Below are 27027 nucleotides of genomic sequence, written 5' to 3'. Positions count from 1 at the left end.
TTCACTCATATTGCACATAATTTGATACCCCTGGTTTTTCAAGTATTAGTTTCAGTTTTACGTTTCATTTCATTTACATTTTCTGTCACTGCAGAACTACTACTAAGATGTTTTCATTCCTCCCCTGAAGGGGGAGGCGGGCCTCCTAGACGGTGACGCTGTCTCTCAGGCAGGGAGATTTGTTATGGTGAAGGAGATGCTCGGAGAATGTGAGAGGGTTGGTGGCCGTGACCTATACTAGGAACTGTCCCGGCATTCGCCTTAGTGCACGAGAATGGAAAACCACGGAAAACCACTCTCAGGACAGCCGACGGTTAGGGCCAGCCGTGAGGTCCAGCCCTGTTCCGTCTCCCGAATGCAGAGGCGTAGAGCCACGGTAGAACCGTGGCCACTGGTGGGCCGAGACCCACTCTGCATCTACCGACCTTTAAGGGGTGATGGATGAATCAATGATTATTGGAATTGAGAATGAGCTGTACAAATGTAGGCAAAAAAGGTGAAAGTACAGAAAAAGTCGTTAAGACCTGTAAAAAGGGCAAAAAGACCTATAAGCCAAGAAAAACCGAAAAAGGCTAAAAAGAACAAATAAAACCCCACCATTTTCTGGCCTATAATGACCCAAAATGAACATATATTAGGTTAGGCCTCGTCTTCGGACTCGAGAAAAAAAAGGACTTTGCCTCAACTTCAGAGCCCTGGTGAGAACTATCAACGAAAAACCACATTGATGCGGCAAAACAACTTAAAAATCGGCCAAGTTGAAGTCGTTGACGTATTATACACAAGAAGCATACTTGTATATGTGCGAATCGCGTTATGCGCATGATAATTTTGTAAAATAAAGTACCGTACTAATAATAGATCAAATAAAGAAAACAATAGTGTTGGCACATTTACATGTAACTTTCATCTAAATCATAAATATTGGTTCTGTGAGGATTTGTTGGCGGATTGCAAAAGAAACGCTTTGAATTTTAAATGCATAGATAATGCGATAGCGTTTTTATTGCCATAAAATTAAAGAAGATATTTCAAACAACTTCGTAATATTTTGAACTTTACCTTACCCAGATTATTTTGACAGGCCCATGTTTTCTTATATTTCATCAGTTTGCCGTGTAGGGTTGCTTTCTCCCAGCGAGGGATCCCACCTCTACCGCCTCAAGAGCAGTGTCCTGGAGAGTGAGCCTTTGGGTCGGGGATACAACTGGGGAGAATGACCAGTACCGGTACCTCTCCCAGGCAGCCTCACCTGCTATCCCCCTGTGGGTGGGGGCAGTAGAATAACACCCACGGTATCCCCTGCCTGTCGTAAGAGGCGACTAAAGGGGGCCCCAGGTCTCTGAATTTTGGAGCGTGGGTTGGTGACCTTAGCTGAGTCCTGGCATTGCTTCCACTTACTTGTACCAGGCTCCTCCCTTTCAACTATCCTATCCGACCTCCCTTGGTCAACTCTTGTTCTTTTCCGACCCCGACGGTATTACGTATGGAGGCCTAGGGAGTCTTTCATTTTCACGCCCTTCGTGGCCGTTGTCTTCCTTTGGCCGATATCTTCATTTTCCTAAGTGTCGGTTCCCTTCAATTTTTCCCTCTGATTAGTGTTATATAGAGGATGATTGCCTAGTTGTACTTCCTCTTAAAACAATAACCACCACCACCATCACCTCACCTGCTATACTAAACAGGGACCTTGTGGGGGGATGGGAAGGGACAGACAAGGAAGAGGGAAGGAAGCGGCCGTGGCTTTAAGTTAGGTACCATGCTGGCATTTGCCTGGAGGAGAAGTGGGAAACAACGGAAAACAACTTCCAGGATGGCTGAGGTGGGAATTGGACCCCCTCTACTCAGGTGACCTCCTGAGGCTGAGTAGACCCCGTTCCAGTCCTCGTCCCACTTTTTCAAATTTCATGGCGGAGCTCGGAATCGAACCCGGGCCTGCGGGGATGAAAGCTAATCACACTAATCACTACACCACAGAGGCGGAGCAGGAAGGACATACGGCCTTAAAACTGGGCAAGATCCACATAATGTTTTTTCCTAAAAACTGGGTCAAAGACCAGGAAGCACAAGAAGAGGAAGGTAAGTCGGCAGAAGAATGGGAACGACCAAGAAAATCGTAAAATTATCTCCCTAGGGCCCGCAGACGTAATGACAGCGTCATTGTTGATGATGACTAGGGCCCGGATGTTTATGCAGTGATAGGTTAGAATACAAACGTACTGAAGCGAGTAACAAGTAGAGTCTACCTGCACGACGGAAATGGTATGAGGTTTACGGTTCGTCCCATTACAACCCCTAATGTTTATGCAAACTTCATAGCATTACCGTCGTGCAGGTAGACTCTACTTGTTACTCGCTTCAGTAAATTTTCATTCTAACCTATTACTGCATAAACATCCGGGCCCTAATGATGACATATTATATTCTAAAATTTACTGTGATGGAATTTACCTTTTTTACAAGTTGCTTTACGTCGCACCTACACAGATAGGTCTTATGGCGACGATAGTACAGGAAAGGGCTAGGAGTGGGATGGAAGCAGCCGTGGCCTTAATTAAGGTACAGCCCCTGCATTTGCCTGGAGTGAAAATGGGAAACCACGGAAAACCATCTTCAGGGCTGCCGACAGTGAGGTTCGAACTCACCAACTCCCGAATACTGGATAGTGGCCGCACTTAAGCGGCTGCAGCTATCGAGCTCGGTTAATTTACATTTGATATTATTGTGATAACATGTCCGACTCCTTGACTGAATGATCACCTTTTAGGCAATGGATTCAGAGGGTCCCGGATTCGATTCCAGGCCATGTCGGGTATTTTAATCGCGTCTAATTAACACTTCTGGTTCGGGGGCTGGGTAGTTGTGTTTGTCCCAACACTCTGCTCTTCAAATACAAACAACACACCACACTACAAACCACTACAGAAACATGCAATAGTGATTACATGCCGTCACGTAGGGTTGGCGTCAGAAAGGGCATCCGGCCGTAAAACAGGGCCAAATCCACAGGTGTGTGAAAAGCGGTGGAGAAAGAAGAATAAGATTATTATGATAATATATGTGACGAAATTTACGCATTAACCGGTATAATTACCGGTAACACCTTTCACAAATTTCATGTGCTCTTGATTACATCTATCGTGCCTTTGTGGACTTTGTGGAGGATACAATCAGACCCAAGGATGTCTTCGAATAAGGAGCTGAGTTTATTTCAATCACAAGACTAAACCCTTAATAGGCTTAGAACGTGAGCAATCCAGTTTTCAAGTCTTTTAATTCAGGAGTTAGTCTGCCATTCGCAATATCTCACTAAATGTACGCGATCCTAAAGAACGGTTTAAAAGGCTCTGTATACCACAGTCACAATCATAGGAGAATACGTCACTGTACTCCGGGCCATCTCTTGAGCAGACTATAGGTGGGCGGGCGTAAGGTTGCACATGACAGCTGCGCTCAATGTTGGTCACACTGCAATGGCGCACGAAGCGATGTTGTCGCCAAAACAACAGCTGATTGCACGACATGTAAGTTTTTAAAAACATGAGAGGAATGTTTTTAATGTTATCGCGATGATACACAATACAAATGAAATCCGCCGACAAAAATCGAACTTTCAACTCACCGATTATTATTCATCACACAAAATGATACGCATAAATATACTACGAAGTTCTTATTATCGCAATGTTAGAAAATACAGAAGAAATCGCCCGACAAGAATCTCACTTTAAATACACCAATAAATGTTAGAATAATATACATCTGTGCTAACACAAAAGGTTTCGAGTAAAATCCATAAAATTTACGAAAATTCAGAAATCTTATTTTCATACCTGACTCACAAAGGTAGAGGCTCGATACCCTCCAAATCACTGCCATCACTACCGCCGCCTTCGTTGTCATTGTCATCGTCGTCTAGGCAGACCATCAACTCCTGATAGCCACTGATGATGCCATGTATTGCCATTGCCGAGTTAATTAATGTTGCGACATGCCTAACTTTCTTCATTCACAAAGCCGCATCCATTCAAGCAATACTCTCCCGGAACAGTCCTTCCACTTTAGTAATTGTGAAGGACTTGTTATTAGTGCGTACGTAATGTTTTACTTCACCCCATACCCTACCGCTACCAACACAATGAGGTTGAAGTGACAGTGGTACGGTGGCAACCTGTAACGTTCCAGACGTCACAGTGTAATTGTGGTTATTTTATTATGTTTAATTAATTCAAGTATGATATATTTTTACGTCATGATATTTATCTTCGTATGTAATTTTATTATAATTCATGTTTGACCATTTGCTCACTATCATTTCATTACTTTGTAACTACGACTTGTAAATGAGGGCTGAATATCCTAATATTAATTTAGATTCTTGCGACATTCGTTTAAATTTAACTTGCAGTAGATTTTCCTCTATCTTGCCACATCACCGAGGAAGAAGGAAGGACAAATTTAGACATCAAATTCTGGGAAAAGCGAGCACGTGTTCGAGCGTTGTAACCACAGCTACTGTATTTCGAGCTGAGTAATTCAAACTGATCACCGCCTATATTTTCAAAGGAGCGTCATGTTGCCATGGATACTGAGTGAAAGGGCTAATAATAATAATAATAATAATAATAATAATAATAATAATAATAATAATAATAATAATAATGTTTTAATGCGGCCACTGGCCATAAAACAAGAATACAATCATATATATACACTGACTGACAGATCAAATGCAACACCAAGAAGGAGTGGTCAGAACTTTATGCCAATTGCAGGGTAGACTGACGTCACTGAGGTATGCTCATGATGTGAAATGCGCCGCTGTGCTGCGCACGTAGCGAACGATAAATGGGACAAGGCGTTGGCGAATGGCCCACTTCGTACCGTGATTTCTCAGCCGACAGTCATTGTAGAACGTGTTGTCGTGTGCCACAGGACACGTGTATAGCTAAGAATGCCAGGCCGCCGTCAACGGAGGCATTTCCAGCAGACAAACGACTTTACGAGGGGTATGGTGATCGGATTGGTCGCTTCGTCAAATCGCAGCCGATACCCATAGGGATGTGTCCACGGTGCAGCGCCTGTGGCGAAGATGGTTGGCGCAGGGACATGTGGCACGTGCGAGGGGTCCAGGCGCAGCCCGAGTGACGTCAGCACGCGAGGATCGGCGCATCCGCCGCCAAGCGGTGGCAGCCCCGCACGCCACGTCAACCGCCATTCTTCAGCATGTGCAAGACACCCTGGCTGTTCCAATATCGACCAGAACAATTTCCCGTCGATTGGTTGAAGGAGGCCTGCACTCCCGGCGTCCGCTCAGAAGACTACCATTGACTCCACAGCATAGACGTGCACGCCTGGCATGGTGCCGGGCTAGAGCGACTTGGATGAGGGAATGGCGGAACGTCGTGTTCTCCGATGAGTCACACTTCTGTTCTGTCAGTGATAGTGACCGCAGACGAGTGTGGCGTCGGCGTGGAGAAAGATCAAATCCGGCAGTAACTGTGGAGCGCCCTACCGCTAGACAACGCGGCATCATGGTTTGGGGCGCTATTGCGTATGATTCCACGTCACCTCTAGTGCGTATTCAGGGCACGTTAAATGCCCACCGCTACGTGCAGCATGTGCTGCGGCCGGTGGCACTCCCGTACCTTCAGGGGCTGCCCAATGCTCTGTTTCAGCAGGATAATGCCCGCCCACACACTGCTCGCATCTCCCAACAGGCTCTACGAGGTGTACAGATGCTTCCGTGGCCAGCGTACTCTCCGGATCTCTCACCAATCGAACACGTGTGGGATTTCATTGGACGCCGTTTGAAAACTCTGCCCCAGCCTCGTACGGACGACCAACTGTGGCAAATGGTTGACAAAGAATGGAGAACCATCCCTCAGGACACCATTTGCACTCTTATTGACTCTGTACCTCGACGTGTTTCTGCGTGCATCGCCGCTCGCGGTGGTCCTACATCCTACTGAGTCGATGCCGTGCGCATTGTGTAACCTGCATATCGGTTTGAAATAAACATCAATTATTCGTCCGTGCCGTCTCTGTTTTTTCCCCAACTTTCATCCCTTCCGAACCACTCCTTCTTGGTGTTGCATTTGCTGTGTCAGTCAGTGTACATCCATACCTGCTTAGTTCGGGCGGAAATCACTATCACTATCAGGCTTTCACAAATTCACTAATTGAGCACTTTCTCTCGGAGCATTCCTGTATATGATATCGCCCGCAGATTTGACCACAGAGCTTGCACACACACTGATCACTTGGGTCGTAGAATTTCTTCTCTGAGCACAACTTAAAATGGAAACCATGGACCGCCATCCTTGTAGCGATGTGGTGCAGCTGGTAATTTGTGCCCATCCACCTTCTGTCCATCATGGCTTCGGTAGTGTAGAAGTAATCCCAAATTTCCATTTTCTTGACTTTCAGATCTTGTAGACGCTTCTCGTATGCCGCATTAACTGGCAGTATCAGCTCGTTCCGAAGGTCCTTTATCAGATACGTTTCCCTCGTTAGCTCATATACCAGCCGCGATCGGGTTGACTTTGATACTCCCAGGACCCTTTTGAGGTAGCGAGCTTTGATTTTCTCCAGTTCCTCCAGTTGTTTATAAGTAAGGTACTCTCCTACGAGTTCGAGACCATATGTCAGCACCGGTATTACCTTTGCCTTAAATAGCTGCATAGCTGTCTCTACTGCAATAAGGGTAATATTCCCTATGTCGTTCATTGCTCTGATCGCAGCAACCATCCTGGATCTGATGTGTATTCGGAAGCAATGCCCACTTGTTTGCAGAGTTAGCCCTAGATATTTGAAATGATTTACTCTTCTTAGACGCGATCCTCTACACATTATTTGGTCAGCCTCCGCGAATTTACCGCCCTTCCTGAAAATCATCATTTCTGTTTTGTCCTCGTTTATCCAGATTTCATTTTCTTCTGCCCATTCCACGAGTAGGTCCATAGCTCGTTGCAGTTCATCGATGTTCTCTGAAGCGATCGCCATGTCATCCGCGTAGATATACATTTTCGCATTGGTACTTTCTTTTATCTTTACCCCTACATCGCATGTGAAGGCGTTAAACAAGATTGGACTCAGTGGATCTCCTTGGAGGACCCCTATTTTCTGTGGTATCCACTCTGATACACCTATCCCATCGTCCATTTGCACATAATTTTCCGCTAATATATTTGATATAAGCGTCGTCATATTAGATCTTCCGGTCAATTTCTCCAGCTTCTTGACTAGGATCTCCCTGTTCACTAAATCGAAAGCCTCCGAGTAGTCTACAAATATCACGTACAGTTTTCCTAGTAGAAGAACAGTTGATATCATGGTTGGGACCCATCAACTTTAATATCTGGAGTGGGGAGAGACGTGTCACCTGATTGGACCACGTGTAGCGACCTGTAATTAGAGCCAGAAAAGCTTACTTAAGGGCGTGTTGGAGCTCTTGGCATTATTCTTCTATCTTGTATTTCGCTTGAGGTCTGAGGACTGGTCTTATGGTTGTTGTACCATAGTGGACTAGTGTGATAGTTTATCACTTCTACATTCATTAATTCGTTACCACGACGTGGTACTTAGGAATTTCTGAATGATGGGTGTATAGCCACTCTCATCAGGAAGTACGAACAGCTCTGTATTAGACCGTTTTGTACCAGTCTAAAACAATAGGTAGCATTAAACTAGCTAGAAACGAAACTACGATACACATTTTTAGTAAAGTTGGAAGGATTGTTAATTGAGTATCCTCTCCACATAACCCAAGGAGGTTTTTCTAACTATGATTTAGGGCTCATCTCCAATATATGGGATAGAGCATAATAGGGAGTGTTAGTGTCGAAGCCATCTTCCAATTAGTGGTCGGTGCACTTAGCAAGGCAGGAATGGTACTTGGCGGCAGGTAGCAAGACCTCAAAGACGACTGGCAGTTTTCCAGCTACAAGGACGGAGTCGCTCTCAGGACAAGCAGAACAAGACTACATGGTGAGCAAGCGAGTTAAAATATTGCAAGTTTTTCGCGAAACAGAGTCATTCAATTTTTTTGTTAAATTAATTTCCTATTTTAAATTCAGTTCTCGTAAAACCGTCGTCATTTTTATTCAGAATAATAAATGTTATTCTCTTGGTTCATTTTAATCAGTCTGCCTTAATTAGCCTTTTGATTTCTAATTCTCCTGCTTAATGATTAGTGCACTATCACCCCATCCCTGTGATGAGAGTCCGTCCAAGCTTTATTATAAATTTTTGTTTTTAAGTAATCAACTTAAAGACTGGCGCCCTTAGCTTGCATAGTTGCATTTCTCGTTCAATTAATGTTCTCTAAGAGGGGTACGTTGCAACCGTCCAGGCTTCTCCAGCCCTACTAATTTAATTTAATATCATTTTACGCGATATCATTTGATATCAAGTTTATCCGCCATCGGCAATTATTTGTAATAACATATTTATTCAACGTCAATCATTTGTAATCAAGGCTTTTTGGAATCATATTGTATATATGATAACATCGTTTTATTATTTAAATTATTATATTATGTAGGATAAGAATTCATTATGTTGTAAATACGGTCAATATGTTGAGACATAGTTGTTTTCATTTCATCTCATGTTTGTGTATACGGAGGGTTATTCTTGAAGCTTGGGATTTTGCGTTAGTCATGGGTTTATTTTATGACCAAGGCTAGTAAACAGCGACCCGTGCGCGAGGCTTGCAAGCTAGTCAGCAATATCATCGCCACGCCTTCTGGACTTGTCGAGGAAGAGAAGGGGAGTTGATGCTTCGATCTGTCGAATCAGATACTTCGTTGTATATGAGTTTTGAGATTGAACTGTTACCAAGAGTGGGGGTGAGCCGGATATATAGTGATTCTCACCACGAGAACGGCACCTAACTAAGTACAACTTCTGCTGTGAAGCTAACATCCTAACGGGGAACTCCATCACTACTACTTCTACTGTGAACATCTATTTTGAACGACGTGATTTGATTTTTGAAACAGTGTGTGGTCGCTCCGCGACATAGTTATTTTGTACAATGTGTTGTCACTTCGATACAGTACTCAGCTGCGGTAATGTTATCGGATCTGCGTGAGACGAAACAAGTTTATGGCTTGTGTTATTTTCAGTAAATATTGTGGACGAAGAACTATGTTTAGTTCAAGTCTACGTAATTTTGGTACAAGTCTGTACCGTATAAATAGTATAGCTCAGTTGGATTGAGATTTCTACTAATATGGAAAAATTCATATCTCTGAATTTTCTCCTCATACGATCAACGCTGATCAGTTATTACAAGTATAGGGCCAATGTCTAATTTAAAGTCTAGGCAAGTAGGGAGAGTTAGTCCAGATAGCCCGTACCATATCAGAGAAGGAAGGAAGGATGTCCATGGAGCAAAGTCTACATCGAGAAGAAGAGAACGAGTAACCACGGAAACCAGATGACGTCAACCGAAGCTGCAATTGGTGAGCTTCAATTAGATAAAGCAAGCAATAGTAAATTCAGTAAATTATAAATTCCTCCACGCTTTAAGGAAACTTTTCCGATTCATCTCATTTTTTTGTATAATAAATTCATTTGTATTTTATATTGCGTTAATTTTCTTTCTTAAGCGATACGTAATGGTTAATTATTTAAAATCCTACCCCTGTGATTTAAGTGTCTCTATGCTAGTAAATATAAATTTTGGTTTACACTTTTATTTAAAACTGTAACCATGGCGCCCAAACATTACATAGAGAAATGGGGGACCATGGAATGTTAATTGTTTCTATTTGCGTGGCAATTTGCGGGCAAGCCACAAATAGTTTATTTAATATTTATGTGTCCCAAGATAATAACTTTCATCTCCCCAAGTGTTATGACGAGGTGGAACAGTTACAACTTCACTAACCTAATAACCTCATGCCCTTGTTCCTTCGCTACCTCGTCGACTAATTTAGTCATACACATATACGCTGGGATATTTCTTTACTGCAGCCATTCCACTAACAGTTCTTTACGGGCGCTCGAAGTAGGGGTGTTGTCCATTATTACGGAGTGGTAAGGTGCGTTGTCCATAACAATGACAGAAGGGACTTTGAGCTGTAATAATCGTACTCGTGTCTTCGTATTGCATCAGCCTGGAAATAATTAAATCCTGTTAGAGGAGATAGCTTAATTCGTTTCTTTCCCCGAGTGCGGTGAAACAAGTCCCTACTATCAGCCCGCTACTGCTATGTACGCCAGTCCCTTTTTACTTCTGTTCTTGGAGGGGTGGCCAATAACTGAATTATATGTGTTCATGTATTGTACTCGTACATATCTAAGGTTGTAGGCTACAATTATGCCTAAGCGAGCCGTTTATGATCCTGCCTCAATGGAGGCAGCAATACAAGAACTACACAGTAAGCCAGAGGTCTCACTGAGAGCAGTAGCAAAGACGTATGGCGTTCCTAGGACAAGTTTACAGTTTACATTGAAAAACCCGGGACACAAGGAATCCTGTGGTCCATCACCTATTCTTTCACAGGAAGAAGAGGAGGATTTAGTTTTTAAAAAGTGAAATGGCGTATGGCTTTTAGTACCGGGAGTGTCCGAGGACATGTTCGGCTCGCCGGGTGCAGGTCTTTTGATTTGACTCCCGTAGGCGACCTGCGCGTCGTGATGAGGATGAAATGATGATGAAGACGACACACACACACACACACACACCCAGTCCCCGTGCCAGAGAAATTAACCATTTAAGGTTAAAATTCCTGACCCTGCCGGGAATCGAACCCGGGACCCCTGTGACCAAAGGCTAGCACGCTAACCATTTAGCTATGGAGCCGGACGGAGGATTTAGTGAGGTTAGAGTGAAAATGAAATTCACTGTTTTACAGCTGACGGTTTATTTCAATCAATTATCTGTACTTAGCTAACAAGACCTATTAGTTCTTCTAACTGAAGGTGGATATTGGAATTGGCTCGGAAAGGTTTCCCTAAGAAGAGAGATGATATTTTATCGAGCGTCCAAAATTTCCTCATAGCGCAGCCCAGGCCAAATCCATTCAAAAATAATCGTCCTGGAGAAGGTTGGCTAAAGGTAAAATATACACTTTACTATGTTTTTATAAAGTGAAGGTTATTTGTGTCAAAAATTACTCAGGTGTAATTTTTACGTATTTTGGAATCGTTATAGATTATCATGCGTAATGAATAATGAGCAGTTCTGTGCTTCTTTTTTGGTGTGTCTAAGGTTTTCTGCGGCGCCATCCTGAAATAGTTGAAAGGACGAGTAAGGGAGTAACGGCAGCGAGTTCATGTGTAGCTGAGGAGAATATAAGGAAATAGTTTGAAGAAGTCCAGGACTACATAAGAGAAAAACATTTAGAAGAAGCCATGAATGACCCGGCTAGAGTATATAATGGAGACCAAACTGGATTTCAGATATGTCCATCAACAGGTCCGCCTACGGGAGTCAAATCGAAAGACCTGCACCTGGCGAGCCGAACATGTCCTCCGACACTCCCGGCACTAAAAGCCATACGCCATTTCATTTCATCAACAGGTCGTGTCTTAGCTGGGAAAGGGGCTGCGGGACGCGGGACCTGCGAAGGAAAATATAACCGTGATGTTCACATTTTCAGCACAATGGTTGTGTATCCGTACAGAAGAATTCCTGAGAGGATTTCCAACTCAGTCCCATCTGAATGGGGAAATGCTCATAGTGACAGAGGGTGGATGACGTCCGAGATATTCTATGAATATATTGCTAATGTTTTTCCACCCGTTCTGATTTCTCAGGGGGTTAAATTTCCTGTGGTTTGGTTTGTTGATGGTCACAAATCCCCCCTCACATACCAGTTGAGTGTTTCGTGCAATTAATTACAAATAGAAATAATAGCACTATATCCAAATGCAACAAGAATACTGCAACCGGCGGATATAGCTGTGTTCCGGCCAATCAAAATGTGTTGGCGAAAAGCTGTGAGGAACTGGTACGCAGAGCACCCAGGTGAAATTCTGAATTAAAAGGTCTTTGAACCCCTTCTGAGCGAGGTAATAGCATCTGCCGCAAAGCCTGAAACACTAATCAATGGTTTTCCGGCATGTGGTCTGTACCCACTGAATCCCAATGCTGTAGACTACACCAAATGCCTTGGTAAAAGTACAGCTGTCAACGAAAATACTCAAGGAAAAGGTGCCTCTAGTACGGAAAATGACGAAACTGCTTCCGTGGACTACATCACATTCATCAACATTGTTGGAGAGGAAAGGGTTGAAAAGTTCAAAAGAATGAAAGATATAATTTCTGAGGACAATAACGAAGACGTTTTCACTTTGTTCCGTCTCTGGGAACATTTCAAAGAGTAAAGACCCTCGATGTTATGTAGTGATGGATCAAGCATTTCAGTGGAGAGTGACTGTTCTGAACCCAAGTCACCCTTCCACTTCTGCAGAAACAGAATTTCCTCCAGAAAAAACGACAGGCTCTATGGATGGTCATTTTCATATCCAAACAAGCAGTTCTCTGAGCTTTGAAATGCTACCCGAGCAATCTATGTGCAGTGATAGCAGTGAGGCCTTTCCCAACAGAAGATACGCCTAGGCCTATTAGAGAATTCCTTGTGTGGCCTGACACACCTAAACGTAAGGGAAAGAAACAGACTGAAAGACTACCATATGCTATAACTTCCAAAACATATCAGGAAATGTTTGAAAAGGAAAAAGAAGCAAAACGCAGGTTAGAAGAAGAAAAAAAAGCAACGAAACGAAGACATATTCAAGCAAAAGAAAAGAAGAATAAACCAGAACCTAGTGAGACCACAGTGAAACGTAAGTTATTCAGAAAAACAGAAACTGAGTCTTCTTGAGCCACATGCTGTCGAGTTATCAAGACTGAATCCAGGATATGTTGTGATGTTTGTAAGTGTGTGTTCCATAAGAAATGTAGGCTATACAGAAATGTATACCCGAAGCTCATAAGGAGCAAATTCCCTATTCCGACGGCGAAGATGGATTTCTTTGCCCACTGATGTTATAAAGTGAAGGCGACTGACTACAGCAGCGATGAAAACTGGGAGCAGTTCCATAGTGAGGAAGAGGAAGAATAAGACGATGGAGATATAACTGAATTATATGGCCTTGTTATGAACCAGGAGTGAAATTCATGGATACTGAGAGACAGTTGATCATATTGATGAAAAAATGAAAGTGGCCAATAACTGTCTTACATGGCTAATAATTGTACATTTGTGCAAGATAATTTTTTGTCTCATATTGTGTTATAATTTTTTCTTGCATCTGTCCATTTGCATGTGTTTCATAGAATAAATAAAGAGCACAGAAATGTATATGAAATTATTTTTGAACCACATCTCTCCCTTCTAGCTTACAAAAAGTAAACAAAATTGCTTAAGTGGCCAATAATATTACATATTGACAAATAATAAAATAATGTGGGTCTAATATGTCACGAGAATAATAATTCATCCGCCTCTGTGGTGTACTGGTTAGTGTGATTAGCTGCCACCCCCGGAAGCCCGGGTTCGTTTCCCGGCTGTGCCACGAAATTTAAAAAGTGGTACGAGGGCTGGAACGGGTTCCACTCAGCTACGGGAGGTGAAATGAGTAGAGGTGGGTTCGATTCCCACCTCAGCCATCCTGGAAGTGGCTTCCCATGGTTTCACACTTCTCCTCCAGGCAAATGTCAGGGTGGTACCTAAATTAAGGACACAGTCGCTTCCTTCCCTCTTCCTTGTCTATCCTTCCTATCCCTCCAACAAGGCCCCTGTTCAGCATACCAGGTGAGGCCGCCTGGGCGATGTACTGGTCATTCTTTCCAGTTGTATCCCCTGTCCCAATGTCTCACGCTACAGGACATTGCCCTTGAGACGGTAGAGGTGAGATTCCTCACTGAGTCCGAGGGAAAATTAACCCTGGAGGGTAAACAGATTAAGAAGAAGAAGAAGAAGAAGAAGAAGAAGAAGAAGAAGAAGAATTCAATTAATCTAATGTTTATTGTGCATGACAAAAGAATTCGTTCGCAATGCTTTAAGCGTGGAGTTCAGTGAATCAATTATTTTAAGATGTAGCCGGTAAGTGGCGGTATGGGACTCCACTAATACTACTACATTAATGCATTCATTCTTTTAAACATGTTCAAATTGCCATCGGGGAGCTGTGATATGTTATAGTGCTGTAGTACAATTTTCAATTGCGCGCCGGGTCATTTGGCAACCAAGGCGAGTGTGAAGAGGCAGTGATGTTACTTCCACTTGAACCTGTTCAAAAGGTGGTCCGAAATGTAGTCAATTTAGAAGCCATGCTAGGGGAGTGTAGGGGAAGGAAGAAAAATACCATTTGTCTTTGTGTCTAACCGGCAAATAACGTACGACACCAAGCGCGCCCCACTCTCACCATGGCACTGAAGATCACTGACACCCAACCTGAACGAGTTTGCCGTTGAAGCGCTGCAGGAAACAAGTGGCGTAAATCAGAAACATTGAAGATATCTTAATGTGCCATTCTATAAACAATCATCGTGAATGTACGAATCTTTGGATATTATCTTCTAAAATGACAAATACACACATTTATTATTACTATTCTTATAACTCTATTATTCTTTCTATGTTTCTCTACACTGGATATTGTATTTGGAATAAAATACCCCCCCCCCCGTAAAACGTTACTAGTCCGCCTTGTTTGTTGTAATGGTAAATGTGATAAGCTGCCAGTCCGGAGACCCAGGTTCGATTCCCGGCTCTGCTACGAAATTTGACAATGGGTACGAGGACTGGAACGGGCTCCACGCAGCCTTGGGAGGTCGACTGAGTAGAGGGGGTTCGATTCACACCTCAGCCTGAAGTGTTATGGTTTTCCGTGATTTCCCACTTCTTCTCCAGGCAAATGCCGGGATGGTACCTAACTGAAAGCCATGGCCGCTTCCTTCCCTCTTTCTTGTCTATTTCTTCCAACCATCTCCTCCCCCACAAGTCCCCTGTTCAGCACTGCAGGTGTGGCCGCCTGGGCGACGTACGAGTACTAGTTCTCCTTCCCAGTTGTATCCCCGACCAAAATATCTTACGTTCCAGGATACTGCCCTTGAGGCGGTAGAGGTGGAACCCATCATTGAGTCCATTGGGAAACCATCGCTAGAGGGTAAACGGGTTAATATAAAATAGTTATAGACAGCTCGAAAGAACTTCATCGTCTCCTCGAATGGACAACGCCTAGGAAATTCCAACGCCAAACCACTGCTAAAATGATTTCCTGCTTAATTCTTGAAAATGCTGGTTGCCATGTTTACGAGTCGAACTGAAGCTATAGGTTACAGTTTCCTCTCAAGGATTTTCCTGGCTCACTGCGGTGATGAGGATTGTGTCAATATGAAATACCTGGTACTTCATTATGTAGTCTGCAAATAGCACGCCTTTTAGCAGCGAAGTACTAATAGGTATCCAAGTATAACTAACATAGTATCTTCAACATACGAAAGATCGTTCATAGATTTCTCAAGTTTGACACCAATAATGATTAAGAATAAGAAGTTATTATATTAATAAAACCACCTTTCCAATACAAAATAGTCCTTTATATTTAGGATAAGACCATTTAATTACAAGTAGGACATGTTTCGCTCAATCTTAGTGAGCATCATCAGCTATAGATAACATATTCCATGGTGGGTCAGGGCCCTGATCCTGGTATATATAACGAAAAAAAAGTCTAATATACATTGATAAAATACGAATTTTAACAATTAAAAATAATCAATAAGATTATATATCTATTAAAACAAATATTGATCATTAAAATTAAGTGGAATGAATGGCATGAAATGTTACTATAGTATGTAGTGATCAAATGTTCGTATACATCAATGACCATAATAATCTTCGCTCAATGGCATTAGACTATTTGTGATTAAAAATAGATATTCGCGTAAGGGTGAGCTCTTGTAATGAACTATGATGTTGTTTTTAAAAATAAGAAAGATGAGGAATGCTAAAATCACATATATTGGTTGAAAAACGAACTGCACTGATGATAAAACGTCGTCTGGATCGGCGTAAATAACCTTATGGGTTATATAATGATAAAGTCGAGAACCTGTACGCTGGCATTCGGGAGATGATGGATTTTAAACCACCGTCACCTTCCTTGAAAATAAACTTCAATGATATCCCAGTTTTACAGCATGTGAAATTTGAGGCTGTACCTCAGTTTTAGGCCCAGTTTCTTCAACTCTGTGTCCAAAAATATAATTAATTTCTCTACTTCATTTCAAAATAATGCTGTCTATACGTTTTGTTGATTATAAAAGACAAATTAAGTCATTTCTTAATCAAAATGTTGCCGCCGTAGTGAGTTGCATGTATAATGTTTCCGTAACGGATTTCTGCCAAGCAGGTGGATTAAGAGCCACTGATTACTTTGCGGAACGCGCTGTCGATCCTTTTATCAGATCTCGTTTAATGAGATATATTGCCGTGATCGTAACACGTGCGGATTGCTCGCTTCATTACGACTGTCAGAGATACTGAAGTGGAATGTACAGTAATAAATAAAATTAAGGAACATTTTTATCTCCTTTGCCGTTTCACGCATTAACATGGAATTAATGCAACACAGTGCGACTCCAAATTCATTATTCGCAACCGCATTGTAATTGAATGAGGAGATCTGTTCAAAAGGTGCTATTTCCACTTCCAGAAAATAAATCAGTATTTAGCGGGTGAGTTGGCCGTGCAGTTAGGGCTGCGCAGCTGTGAGATTGCATCCGAGAGATAGTGGATTCGAACTCCACTGTCGGCAGCGCTGAAGATGGTCTTCCATGGTTTCCCACTTTGACAGCAGGCATCACGGCCACTTCCTTCCTGCTCCCAGGGCTTTACTATCCCATCGTCGCCATAAGACCTCTCTGTGTCGGTGCGACATAAAGCAAATTGTAATTTTTTTAAAATCAGTATTTCATCCACATGCATCACTGTAGTTAATTATTATTGAATTCCATGAGCAATCCTTACCAGCAAGACGTAATTCCTTAAAAGTTGTATCAAACCCAATCCTTTTATTTTGTGTTTCTTGTGGTTCTCCCACGACTTTCTTTCGGTGGAGATAACATCATTCGAACCAGGCGCGCCCACATCAGGTAATTATTGAGGGTGTGGGGAGGGCATGATTAATATGAACACAGGCATGTGAAATGTGGAACAACTATTAACGTGAACATTCCTATTATAACAATATACGCAAACAATCAGAAAAAAATTGAAAAGATAGACCTTTCTCAAATACCTTCTTGAAAGAGTCATATGTACGGAATTTTCAATAACATTCACAAGTAAATAAAAAAATAGTATTCATAAATACAGTAAATATTTTAAAAGAATGTTTTATGTACGAAGCTTTCAAAAATAATCGCAAGTAAAAGAATTATATATTTTTTAATAAATATCCTACAAAATCAAACCAAACCAGGTCCCATTGCGCATCAGTCCCGAAGGGCCATGGCCTACCAAGCGACCACTGCGCAGGGGTCATGTGTCAGCAAGACGGAATCTCTCGGACGTTATTCTTCGCTTTCTAAACCGGGGCCGCCATATCACCGTCAGATAGCTCCTCAGTTCTAATCACATAGACTGAGTGGACCTCGAATCAGCTCTCAGATGCAGGTATAACTCCTTGTCCTGGACGGGGATCGAACCAGGGATCTCTGGGTGAGAGACAGACACGCTACCCCTACACTGCGTGGTAGGAAAATATCATATAACCGTACTGTATATTATGCATTTCATGATGCGAAATGTGAAAAGCTCCATTGCAAAATGTATTTCTCTGAAGAATGCCCGTTTTCTATCATTTCTTGATATAAAACCATCTACCACCTTCTCCAGATTTAACGCCTTAGCAACCTCCAAAGACTACCAAACTTTACATTTTAAAGGGACTTAACATCCAGGAGGAGAAACGTTCTTTTCTTTTGGGGCGGGGAGGGGGGGAGGTTGTGGCGAGAAATTGGACCTCTGTCCTCCTAATATATTTATGGGTGGGGGAGGCGGAAAGCGCCTTGCCACCCCCAAAGTTGGCGACACTGTTTGAACAGACACTCCGCAAATATATTCCATCCTTCAAGTCAAGATTTAAATACCCTCAGTACGCTCAGGTGGAACTCAAATGTGCGTATCAATGTACAACTTGCATTAAGAAATTATCTCTGAGTTCGTTTAATTTTTTTACGTCGCACCGTCACAGAAAAGGAAAGATGGGATAGGATAGAACAAGAGTGGGAAAGAAGGATAATATTAATACTAGTGGTCAGATAAGTCGTCTTGATATGCCTGTTTTTGTCATATTGTTTTGCCTGCTCTTTTCGATTGCTTTATGAACATTTAAGCCGGTATATATTAACTAATTCATTCGTAATGTAGTTCGTACACTTCTTTCCATACAAGATTCAGTGTGCTTCCAACATTCGGCCGTATCTGGATCTTGACATTTTCAAACGATCAACATACACATGGCCGTCGCTTTACGTCTACTCAACCATCTACATAGTACAAGAACTTAATAAAAAAACAATATGGCGGACGCATCGGTTCCATGTAAATACACCTGTGATACATAAACATAACCTTTTGGTTACCGTATTGAATTGCTAAGTTGTCAATAATAACGAACAGAATACTTTACTTTGGGTAATAGACCAATACTATCTAGAAATATCCTATATTTAGATGAGCAATATGTGGATAATTCAAAATGTAAGTTTTTGCTATGAACTAGTATAGTAAAGGAAATAGGTAATATAGGATCGCATTCTAAACAATCCTTAGGGAATATTTGATGCGTTTCAATTCAGTCAATTAATTAATCAATCATTCACCAATGATCTGAATTTAGGGCTGTCGTCCAAGTGGCAGATTACGTATCAATTGTCTATCTAGTCTTTTCTTATGTGATTTCAAACAAATTGGAAATTTAGCTAATTGGTGTAGATAACGTAGGGGGGCACCCTTGGTAAATTACTCCAGACCGTAATTCTTCTTCCTATAAATCAGTACTTGTTTTAGAAATACATTTATTTGAATGTTCTATTACCATGCGCTTTTAAATTGTATAATAGCCTACCTCGTTCAAGAAATTTAATAGAAACATAACCTTGTCACAAATTTCAATTCTCTCATAAAAATGATTCCGAAAATGATTCACCAAACTGATATACTACATCTGTTTCACTTCAGTTAATCCACAGGAAAATCAATTAGAAGTTCTCTGGTAGCATATGCAGTTTCGAATATAAAGCACTTTAACACCAAAATCGTTGCCAACGTAAATACGTACTGTAAGTGACAATATATCAGTTGATATCTTGTCCTCTAATTTAACGAAGAGAATATAATCTTCATTCACAAATAAAATAAATAGCTTTATCACTTTTTATAACCTCACTTTTAAAATCCTGAAAAGGTATAGTAATTGAGAAATGAACAAGGAAGGGCACCAACACAGAGTTTTGGCCTTATCCGAAAAAAAAAAAAAAACCAGCTCATCAAGTACACTAAACACATCCTCTCTATCGACAAATTTATCCTCAAATGTTTTAATGCACCCTAATAAATTACTTGTAACACAATACGATCGATACATCCTAATATACCAAAATAGTTTTAAAACCAAATTTCAATAAAAAAACATCACTACAATAACATTTACTAATCAAACCAAACCCACGGAAAGAACTAAATAGATGCTTCGCACATGCCCATGTTTACATTTGAACAAACCGATCGGGGCGCCATTTTAGCTAATATCGATAGCTGCATTAAGGTCTGATATATTGTAGTTGATCTTGGTCGAGTGTGTTCTCTTGGCAGCGTGTAAGTTATTAGGAACGTTTTGCCATCTATTGAGTATGTTTAGAAGTTGGGGAAGGTCAGAGAATCCAAAATATTTAGCAGAGAATAGTACTCTTCCATAATCACAGGAAGTGTATACTCTCTCGCTTGACAGGTAGTCATCAAACATGGCTGCATGAAGTCACATTACTAATGATGAAAATGACATACCGTATATCAGAATATTAATGAAAGTGTCAGTCGCTTAGCAACCTGCTAAGTACAGAATGTGTTGCGGGTTAGGGTAAGCATTCGCCTGCAGTTATTGGTGTGATCATTTAATTATTGATTTTATGATTACTCAAAGCTGGCTGAACTTAGAGTCCTTTCAATGTATCATAATTCACCGGCAGGTAATTCCGGAGAGAATACAAGAAATGAAGCAAAACGGTCCAGTAAAACAGACGGACGGGTTTGCCAAAGCAGTTTTTTTTTTTTTTTTTTGCTAGTGGCTTTACGTCGCACCGATACAGATAGGTTTTATGGCGACGATGGGATAGGAAAGGCCTAGGAGTTGGAAGGAAGCGGCCGTGGCCTTAATTAAGGTACAGCCCCAGCATTTGCCTGGTGTGAAAATGGGAAACCACGGAAAACCATTTTCAGGGCTGCCGATAGTGGGATTCGAACCTACAATCTCCCGGATGCAAGCTCACAGCCGCGCGCCTCTAGGCGCACGGCCAACTCGCCCCGTAAAGCAGTTTTTAGTTAACTCTTTTAATATATAGATTATTAGCTTCACCGTCCCACTAACTACTTTTGCGGTTTTAGGGGACGCCGAGATGCCGGAATTTAGTCCCGCAGGAGTTCTTTTACGTGCCAGTAAATCTATCGACACGAGGCTGACGTATTTGAGCACTTTCAAATACCACCGAACTGAGCCACAATCAAACCAGCCAAGTTGGGGTTAGAAGGCCAGCATCTCAACCGTCTGAGCCATTCAGACCGGCTGGGATGGAAGGAACCTTAATCAAGGTACATCTCCAGCATTTGCCTGGTGTAAAAATGGGAAACTACGGAAAAATCTTCAGGGGTGCCGACAGTGGGGTTCGAACCCACTATCTACCGAATGAAAGCTGAAAATTAAGTGACTCAAACCCCATAGCCACTGGCTTGGTTTTATTATTATTATTATTATTATTATTATTATTATTATTATTATTATTACTGTGTGCCCCCATAGTGTAACCGTTAGCCAGAGATTTAACAATGGCAGGAGGGGTGGTATGTTGTTAAAATAATACCTGCAGCTAGAGGCGGCAAACTATCGATAGTAATCGCCATCGGTATTTTTCGATATTATGAGCTCTACTATCGATTACTATCGTTTTCAAAAAGTGGAACGAACCCCGAAAATAGAACATTTATTGAGCACAATCCACAAGAAATCAGTAGAATGCAGAACTATTTCATGCTATGTAATTTCTGAAATTCAAATCGGAATCACTCATAAATTTCTTCAGTGGCACATCGAGATATTCTCTGTCTGCACGCGCTTGCCCATAACGTTACCCCGCGAGAAATTCTCGTTCAGCTGCAATGTTCATTTTGCGATCGCCCGACATTTCCTCGGGTTATCTTTGGAAAATTGTTTTACAGCATTCTCAACAGATGTCAGGAGAGTTTTCAGTCGCTTTCATTCAGTCTTTGACCTAAAATGTGCCCTTTCTTCTCTCGCCTACATACAGTCTCTGACAATATACAAATCTCATTTTTTGTCCCTTATTGGCATCAACTCAACTAAGGTTAGGTTGAATGGAGAATCCCACCTTCCAAAATGCTAAATTGTCTTTCTGCCGGCACTGAAGTCGCAGTTACGCAGAGATACTTAAATGCACATCTTTGAATTGTAACAAACTCCTCACCAGTTAACTGCAAACAGCTGTGCAATTTCTGTTAGCGCGAAAAATAAGCCAATATCGAGGAAAAAAGAACTATCTTTGCCCATCGATAATAGGCAACTGACTATCGATGTATGACGATAGTGGTTGCTATCGATAACAATCGATAGCGCTATCGATAGTTTTCCGCCTCTACCTGCAGCTCACCTCCATAGGGATGTGCCTGAAAAGGGCTGCACCTCCTCGTAATAAGGGCATAATTTTTATAGGATGCGAAAGGACTTGGAAATGAGAAAGTAGCAACCGTTTGCTTGGTACGAAAATGGGAAACCACGGGAAACCATCTTCAGGTCTGCTGATGGTGGGATTCGAACCCACTATCTCCCGAATACAAGATCACAGCTACGCGACCCTAAACGCATCGCCAACTCGCTCGCTGACAAGATTATTATTATTATTAGTCTATTATTATTATTGACTGGCTGCTCGACTGAATGGACAGTACCGAGATCTTCGGTTCAGAGGATCCCAGGTTCGACTCCCGGACGAGTCAGGGATATTAATCGCGTCTGGTTGATTACTCCGATTCGGGGACTGGATGTGTGTATGTGTCTATGTACACTCATTTTCATATGAACACAACACACCACAGCACCACAGAATCATGCAAGAGTGAGTACATCACCCCACGTAGGGTTGGCGTCAGGATGGGCGTCCAATACTAAAACGGGGGACTCCACCAGGGTGTGGGGAAAGTTTTTCCAGACATTTTCTCAGTTACTTGGGGTCGACATTTTGAATGGATATAGCCCAGTTTTTTTTTTTTTTTTTTTTTTGCTAGTTGTTTTACGTCGCACCGACACAGATAGGTCTTACGGCGACGATGGGACAGGAAAGGGCTAGGAGTGGGAAGGAAGCGGCCGTGCCTGGTGTGAAAATGGGAAACCACGGAAAACCATTTTCAGGGCTGCCGACAGTGGGATAGCCCAGTTTTACGACCGGATGGCTTTTCTGAAGCCAACCCTATGCAGAGGGATGTTTTTACTATTGAGCGTTTCTGTCGTGGTATATTGTGTGATGTGTTGTATGTATTTGAGGATGTTTCTTAAGACGAAGATAAATACCCAGCCCCCGAGGTAGATACATTAACCAGCCATGATTAACATCCATGGTCCGACCAGGAATCGAACCCGAGGCCCTCTGGATCGAAGTCTAGTAAGGTGACCATTCAGCCAAGGCGCTGGACTTCAATGACGTCGGTGATCACGGGACCCTTAGCTGAGTCCTCGCATTGCTTCGACTTTCTTCTGCCAAACTCCTCACCTTCATCCATCCTATCCCACCACCCTTGGACAACTCTTGTTCTTTTGTGACACCGACAGTATTAGAGCATTCAATGTCTAGGGGAAAAAATGAAATGACTAATGGCTTTTAGTGCCGGGAGTGTCCGAGGACAAGTTCCGCTCACCCGCTGCAGGTTTTTTATTTGATACGCGTAGGCGATCTGCACGCCGTGATGCGGATGAAATGATGATAAAGACGACACATACACCCAGCCCCCATGCCAGCGGAATTAAGCAATTATGGTTAAAATTCTCGACCCTGCCAGGAATCGAACCCGGGACCCCTGTGATAAAAGGCCATTTAGCCATGGTGCCGGACGAGGCCTTTTTTTTTTTTTTTTTTTGGCTGATACCTTCACTTTTCGAAGTGTCGGACCCCTTCCATTAATAGAGGAAGGTTACCCAGTTCTACTTCCTCTTAAAGCAATGATCACCACTACCACCATCTTGACTTTGCAGGCCCTGGAGTGAACTACACTTCTGTCAGAGTCTAGCTTAAGTCTAGTTGCTATGGAGTGACATTTGCCATTTCATTTGTATTGCTCTGAAGACGATCTTGGTGGCAAGGTCAGCAAGCTTGTATTTATAACATGATCTAATATACCTGTGCCTTTGCTGGCGGGACCTAGTGTTTACAGTGCACTATGTCATCTGGTATGGGCTAGAGTAATTTTGTTACTTTCATTGATCTGTCTCAGCTTTATTTTTGGCTTTGACAAAATGAAAGTGACTGAGGCATGAGTGATGCTAGTAATGCCATTCCTTATGCAGCCAGTCCCTGCTATGAATGGTGTGAAAATATTGCTCATAGGGGCAGTTGGTGCGTGCATTTCAGTGGGCTTGGCAGTCTGATGTGTAATAGCAACTTCTGGCTCGGTGAGGAAAGCAACAGGAAACTACCTCACTCCTCATTTCCCTAGTACGACTCTTCAGTGATGCCTAGGCCATCTATGACAGCTGATGGCGGAACTGTTGAGGATCCAACCAGTCTTCGGGATGAGGACTAAACATACATACTAATATACCTAACATAAAATTACGTTATTTGGTGAACGTGAAAGTCTGCTTTTTAAGACTAACCACTTGAGATTAAATTCCTCCAGGCTGAGTAGCTCAGATGGTAGAGCGCTGGGCTTCTGAGTCCAACTAGACAGGTTCGATCCTGTCTCAGTCCGGTGGTATTTGAAGGTGCTCAAATACGTCAGCTTTGTGTCAGTATATTTACTGGAACGTACAAAGAACTCCTGCGAGACAACATTCCGGCACCTCGGCGTCTTCCAAAATCGTAAGAGTAGTTGGTGGTGGTGGTTATTATTGTTTCATGAGGAAGTACAACTAGGCAACCATCCTCTATATTACACTAATCGGAGGATAAAAATGGAACGGAAGCGACACTTCTAAAAATGAAGGTATCGACCAAAGATAGACGAGGACCATAAAGGGCGAAAAATGAAAGAATAATAATAATAATAATAATAATAATAATAATAATAATAATAATAATAATAATAATAATAATAATAATAAAATTATTATTGTTATGTTAGGTGGCTTCACGTCCCACTAACTACTTTTACGGTTTTCGGAGAAGCCGAGAGGCCGGAATTTAGTCCCGCAGGAGTTCAATTACGTGCCAATAAAACTACCAATACGAGGCTGACGTATCGGAACTCCTTCAAATACCACCGGACTGAATGAAAGACTCCCTAACCTTCCATATGTAATACTGTCGGGGTTGGAAAAGGACAAGAGTTGACCAAGGGAGGTCGGATAGGATAGATGAAAGTGGAAGCAACACCAGGACTCAGCTAAGGGCATCATTGCAGCCAACCCACGCTTCCAAGTTAAGAGCCCCTGGAGGAAGAACACAAACACCCAGTCAGCGAGCCAGAAGAATTAATCAGACGAAATTAAATCAATGACCCGGTCAGGAATCGACCCCGAGACCCTCTGAACCGAAGTCGCCTCTTGCGGCAGGCAGGGGATTCCGTGGGTGTTTTTGTATCACCCCCACCCACAGCGAGCCCTGTACCCTCTGAACCGAAGTCGCCTCTTGCGGCAGGCAGGGGATGCCGTGTGTGTTTTTGTATCACCCCTACCCACAGGGAAAATAGTTAGTGTAATGTAAAAAAAAAATCCTTCTTTTTCTACCGCTTTTCCTCATACTTGTGGGGTCACGGGTGTAAACTGTGTCTCACATGTCGACCTGGCCCTGTTTTACGGCAGCGTGGCCTTCCTGAAGCCAACCCTATATGGAGGGATTTATTCACTATTGGGTGTTTTCTGTGGTGGTTGGTAGTGTAGTATGTTGTATGAACATGTAGAGGAAAGTGTTGGAATAAACACAAATACCCAGTCCCCGAGCCAGAAGAATTAATCGGACGCAATTAAAATTGCCGACACGGTCAGGAATAGAACCTGGGACCCCCTGAAACGAGGGCTCCAGCATTGATAATTCAGCCAAGGAATCGAACAACTTAAAAACCAATAATAATATTATAAATTCAAATCCCTCGACGTGTCCGGGAATTGAACCCGTGACTCCAAGGTCCAAAGTCCGAGACGCACACCACTCAGCCATGAAGCTAGCAAAGTGATGAAATATGATGATGATGATGATGATGATGATGATGATGATGAAGATGAAGAAAAATGTTAGGGCGATGGTGAAATGGCAGCAAAGAGACATCTCTACCGAGCAAGTAGGTGCGCGGTTTGGGTCACATAGCTATCAGCATGCAATCGGGAGATAGTGGGTTCGAAACCCACTGAAGATGGTTTTCCGTGGTTTCGCATTTTCTCACTAGGAACATTAATTGTAGCAACAGTCGCTTCCTTCCCAATCCTATCCCTTTGCTATCCCATCGTCTTCATAAGGCCTATCTGTGTCGGTGGACATACAGCAAATTAAAAAAAAAGAAATCTCTGTTCCCCGTTACAGATGTGCCCCGTGCAGAATGCAGGAATGTTACTTACGGTCGCTCTGCTTGTTTGGCGAAAGGTCCGCGACTGAGCTGAGTGATGCTGTAATGTCTGCCTCCCACTGGAACAGCCTCAAGGTCACGCGTGTATCTGCCTGCAGGTGGCGATCTCATGCTGAGATAAGATCCAGTCAACATCATGTCTAGCCATAGTCAAACATCCTTTATGACGTGCTCTCAGCTGTAGAACACTTTGACTCATAATAAATTGTCTTCTACACATCAATAACTTATCAAGGTCAGATATAAACCACCCGCCGTTATCCGGTTGTTAAAAGCCTAGCATGTGATGCGGTGTTAAACGATTCAATAAAAATATTACTCCATCAAAATTATGATGCGGAAGTATTCTATGAAAGGAACGAATCTGCATATGCGGTTCTGATATTTAATGATGGCGTGGGAGGACATTAGTAGATGAGTCAGTTTGAGCGGTGTCTTTAAAAGTAGGAAAGATCACAATATGAAGATAAAGTTGGAATTCAAGAGGACAAATTTGGGCAACTATTCGTTTATAGGAATGGGAGTTAAGGCCTGTTTACACGCGGACAATAATTTAGTAGAAACTAAATTGTAAACTTAATTTTAAGTGACTTGCAGCGTGTGAACTGCGATTTTAGTGGTAAGTGGTAAGTAAACGATTAAGTCAAGTGGAATAGAATCCCATCTATTTTTCCTTTCAAGTAGACCTCCCACAAGTCACGCGCGCACCCATCGGAGTAGTGGGGGAAGCACTGTACTTGCTACTTACCACGTGTGAACTGGGACAATTTAGTAATGTTCATAAGTTGTGGATTAAAGTACGGAGTTGATCATCCCTGTGAGTTGGTTTTCCTTTCGATCGTTTGTTCTAATTGCTACGTGGACATAAGATGCATACATGCATACATCATCATTAGAGCCCGGATTTTTATGCATTAATAGGTTAGAATGCAAACTTACTGAAGCGGGTAGCAAGTATAGTCTAACTTCACAACGATTGTGCTATGGGGTT

General features: G+C 42.3%; 1 protein-coding gene across 1 annotated transcript in view; it reads right to left on the bottom strand.

Moving 5' to 3' along the window:
• The window catches only part of LOC136882558 (arylalkylamine N-acetyltransferase-like 2), a 50128-nt gene extending 23985 nt beyond the window's left edge, over positions 1 to 26143 (bottom strand). The window contains exon 1 of the mRNA XM_067155136.2: positions 26029 to 26143. The gene's annotated coding sequence lies outside the window, so the exon portion shown is untranslated. The remainder of the gene's footprint in view (positions 1 to 26028) is intronic.
• Positions 26144 to 27027: the final 884 nt, after the last annotated feature.

This window comes from Anabrus simplex, chromosome 1 (assembly GCF_040414725.1).
Source record: "Anabrus simplex isolate iqAnaSimp1 chromosome 1, ASM4041472v1, whole genome shotgun sequence".
Taxonomy (NCBI): domain Eukaryota; kingdom Metazoa; phylum Arthropoda; class Insecta; order Orthoptera; family Tettigoniidae; genus Anabrus; species Anabrus simplex.
The sequence above is the reverse complement of the archived record's forward strand: the minus strand, read 5'-3'. Positions and strand labels throughout refer to the sequence as shown.